The sequence below is a fragment of the Neophocaena asiaeorientalis genome, unplaced genomic scaffold (assembly GCF_003031525.2).
Source record: "Neophocaena asiaeorientalis asiaeorientalis breed wild unplaced genomic scaffold, Neophocaena_asiaeorientalis_V1.1 scaffold450, whole genome shotgun sequence".
Classification (NCBI taxonomy): Eukaryota; Metazoa; Chordata; class Mammalia; order Artiodactyla; family Phocoenidae; genus Neophocaena; species Neophocaena asiaeorientalis.
This window is the reverse complement of record NW_020175674.1, coordinates 4,081,529-4,085,977: the sequence shown is the minus strand read 5'-3', so window position 1 is coordinate 4,085,977 and position 4,449 is coordinate 4,081,529. Positions and strand designations below refer to the sequence as shown.

The window sequence follows — 4,449 nt, the reverse complement described above, 5'->3', positions numbered from 1 at the left end:
TTCCCTCTGGTCACCAGAGCTATATGCTCTAGGGTGCCCCTGTGTGGGCTGTGTGGGCCCTTCGACTGCGGTGGAGCCAACTATTTTGGATGTGCTGGTAATGCACGGCTGGCCTCTTGCCCAGTTTACTACCAGGTTCTGCCTTGTGGAGTGGCTTCCAAGCCACTGATAGGCAGGGCCAGGTCCCGGAGCAGCTGGCTGTGAGGCTCAGGGGGCCCCAGGGCTGGTGACAGTCCACTGGTAAGTATGACCAGGTCCTGGTGTACTGCCCCCAGGGTTGATGCCAGCTTGCTGGTTGGTGGTGCCAGGTCCTGGTGCAGTGGGCTGTGTGGCCTGGGGCATGCCAGAGCTATTGTCACCTACTGGTGGGTGGGCAAGTCCCTAGCGCTAATAGGCTAAGAGAGGACTCCAAATGTTACTTGGCAGTACCAGCTTCCTCATGGTAGAACAAGCTCCCAAATACGGCTGTGGCCATGTCTATATCCCCAGCGGGGTCACAGTTGTCTCCTGCTTCTCTGTGATGCTTTCCAAAAACAGCAAGTGGGTCTGACCCAGGCCACTTACTTAATTTAAAATTACTGCTTCTTCCCTGAAAGCATGTGAGATTTTGTGTGCACCCTTTAAGAGAGGAGTCTGTTTCTCACAGCCCTCTGGCTCTGCCATATACAAGTCCTTCTGGTCTTCAAAGCCAGACGTTCTGGGGAGGCTGTGGTGGGGTTTGTACCCCTTGCTCCTTGGGGAGAACCTCTGAAATTGTGGTTATCCCCTCATTTGTTAATCACCTACCTGGGAGTGTGGGTCTTGACCATATATAGTGTCTCCTCCTCTCTTAGCCGTCTCACTGTGGTACCTTCTTTAAACTTTTAGTCATGGAAAGTCTTCAGGTCGTTCTCATCAACAGTTGCTCTGTATGTCATTGCAGTTTTTCTGTGCCTGTGGGAGGAGGTGGGCTCAGTGTCTTCCTGCTCCTCTTTATGAATGAAGAAACTAAGGCACAGCTCTCCCTCTCCCTCTGGCACATCCACAGTCCCATGTCTGCATGCAGGGAGCTATCTGCTGGCTCTGTACTGCCCTCTGTATGACACTCTAGGCTGTGGGCCCTCTGTGGCCCCAGTTACTCTACCAGAAAGATGGCCACACTCACGGTAGTCATGACACAGAATGATGGATGTTTTAGTACTTTGGATGGAATTCAACCTTTTCAGCTTCAAATCTGAAAGCAGAAATCTAGTTGGACTAAAAGCAAAAAACATACATGCAGCAGAAAATTTTAAAAATCAAGTTATTAATAGAAAAAGGTAAACGGTTATCTCTACCACCAAAAAAAAAAAAAAAAAGACTTCATTATTGAGCATAGCATACTGGAAAAATTTTAAATAAATTATCAGCAGGAAAAATTGAAAAAGCAAGAATCCAGCAACAATTGGCCAAAATACATAATGATGTAAAGAGACTTCACCATCAGTTAAAACAAGTGACACTTAGACTGATTTTGCTGAAAGCTCAGAGGAATAATGGAAAAAATGGAAAATGCAATAAGCACGTTTAGATAAGAGCAGAGACTGATATATGAAGAGCTTATTAAAGAAAACAACTAAAACTGAGTTGACTGCCGTATCCAGAAAAATTGACATGTGGACTTTGGGTCATTCAGAAATGCAGAGAGCTTTCAGAACAATGTCAAGTAAGGTTCATGTAGACAAAGTACCATCGCATACTCTTCTAGCAGAAATGGTAGATTTTGAAAAATTCTTTCAGCAAACAGGAGGGCAACAAGGGCACTGGATGACTTGGATCATCAGACCTTTGTAAAAGTGAGAAACAAACATAAAGAGAAGACAATATTTATGGGAGAAATTCTAGAACCTTATACTGAAAGAACACAGCATTAAGTGCAACAACATGAGAAATTATACAAAAATTTCTGACTGTAGAAAAAAGAAAGAATCTATTCAGAATTGGAACGCTAAAAGCAGCAAAAAAAAAAAAAGAGGAAATGGTCAAGTTAAAGAAAGAGAATATAACTATGCTTTTTCACAATAAACAAGAAGATGATGAAAGGAAAAACAGGAACAAAGAAGAATCATAAATTGTCAGTTGAAGCTTGGGAAGAACAGAAAAGTATCTAAATGTCAATGAGATATGTTTCTCATATTTAAGAGAACTTAAAAGAAGAAGAAAAGGAAGAGCAAAAGTAGCAGAAGAGCACCAACGCCAGTTTAGACTAAGATTACTATTATTACGTTACATCGAGAAGAAGAATTAAAAAGAGGAAGAACTTGTGAGGCTTGAAAAAGAAATAAGTGAAAAGTTAGACAAGGCAGAAAAAGGAAAACTGTTGCCGATGCAATTTTCAGGTTTCAAGAAAGAGATTTACATAAACTTGAACTGAAAATTCTAGATAGACAGGCAAAGGAAAAGGTAAAGGTAGAACAAAAAAGACTGGAAAAATTACAAGAAAAGAGTGAAAAAATGTTAGTAGATCACTCTAGGTTTTACAAAACTTTTACCAAAGGTTGGAAAGAATGGCCCAAAGATGTAGGATCATCAAGTTCTGGGCCACTGCTTCATATTCCACATGGGGCTATTCCAATCTGCAGACAAAGAGACTACAGAAGAATATGAGATAATGAACTTGGCACACAGTTGATGAGAATGTTAATATTCAGTTATTCTGGGAAACACAGTGACAACTACGTTCTTTAAATATCACTAGCCTAATCGATTGATTATTCATTACAATTGCATGTGAATTGGGAGATGTTACATTCCACACTGACATTGCCGTTATTATTTCCTGTTTATACTAAGAGGGCAGTTAGTTTACAGGTTGGCCTATTACTGATGTCAAAGCTATTTAAATAAGTTTATGTTAGAAACATTATTTCACTGAATGCACAAAACATTTAGAAGGTTTGGTTTATGGCATATCAAAATTAATTGGGACAATGTTAGAGTGACATTTTTTAAACCCCTGATTCACAACTTTTAGAACCCGGATGTCAGTTAGCTTGAGTCATAGGAATGTAAAGTTCTCCTTTTAGAGTTGTAAAATAAGTTAACACTTTTTCTAAGTTTAACAAACTGGTAGCTTGGCAATTAGTGAACTTTTGTATAACAAGCATTATCTATTTGTTTGAAGAGAAAAAAAAAGAAAAAGAAAGAAAACGAAAAAAAAAAAAACCTAAGACAGAAAGTTCCCCAAGTCCACAAAGTCATAACAGAGCTGAGATTCAAACCCAGTGTGTCTGGTTCTAGAGTCCATCCTCTTAACCACTATGCAGATTGCTCCCCACAGCAGAAAACTTTAAAGATCTAACGAATATTCTCACGGATCTTGAGAAAGTATTACTGCCTTAAAACAAGAAAAGGATGCTCTGAGAAAAGTGTAAACAGAGACCTGGAAAGCGCTCTTAGCTGTTAAAAATTTGAATGAGAAAAACCAAACAATTAAAGGACCAGACCACAATATCCTAGTTACCAAAATAGTAGTTGCATGGAAACTGGCTTATGCACCACCCCCAGGGCGACTGGCACTGTCCCATGGTTATGGAATCAGGTCACTGCTGCTGCTGCTACTACAGAGGGTCCCGCTGTCACCCAGGCCCCTCAGGTCCCCCACGGGCACAGCTGGTTGCACCCTGCCCCCGATCCCAGGGATTCCTTGTAGTTGCCAAGGAACTCCTCGGCACCAATAAATACGTGACCTGCCATGGTGGAGGAGCTACCCCATGGGACCATCCTTGACCAAGAGGAGCTGGGACTGGGCAATACACGCACCCTCCAGAGGGACCCTGCGGAAATGCACAGCTTCACGCTTCTTCGGTGCAGATGCCCCGTAGGTCCTAGCCGTCAGCTTTGCGAGTGGCTGCAGCCTTCTCAGTCATGCTCCCCCAACTTGCTCGCCACACCCCGTCTTCTTTCCCTGCTTCTCTGGCAAAACACTGCCTAGCAGTAAGCTTTTACCTAGGTGCCGTGTCCTGGGAAATCCAGTCCAAGACAGGAGACTTCAGAGGATACCTGTGTCAGCGCTGTGGCGGCAGCAGGACCACTCTCCCCGAGAGAAGCCAGATCTCGCGGGATTGTGGGAGTTCTCGTGGGACCGCGGGAGTTCTCGCAGGATCGCGGGACCAGGTGGCACCCAGGATGAGAAGTACCAGTGCTCCCGGCGTGATTCCCAGTTCCAGCACTTCTGTCAGGAGCGTGGTCACACCACCCATCAGGCACACCGCCTGTGGCTCGCTCCTCCTCCGAGTCACAGTGCGGCGGCGCCTCTTGGGAGGAGGATCAGACTGGTGTGGGGGAATGGCTCTGGCCCACCGGGCCAGCGCCGGGAGTGAACTGAGCCATCTGCAGCCCCAGGAGCCTTCCAGGATCTGCTGGAAAATGAACGAAGAAGACGGTTCTTTAGACATATCAGCATGAAACTTCGAAGCACCAGCTAAAGAA

General features: G+C 44.2%; 1 pseudogene; it reads left to right on the top strand.

Annotated features, from left to right (window-relative positions):
* The first annotated feature begins 800 nt into the window (after positions 1-800).
* On the top strand, positions 801-2,739 carry LOC112390815 (coiled-coil domain-containing protein 112-like; annotated as a pseudogene).
* The last annotated feature ends 1,710 nt before the right edge of the window (positions 2,740-4,449 follow it).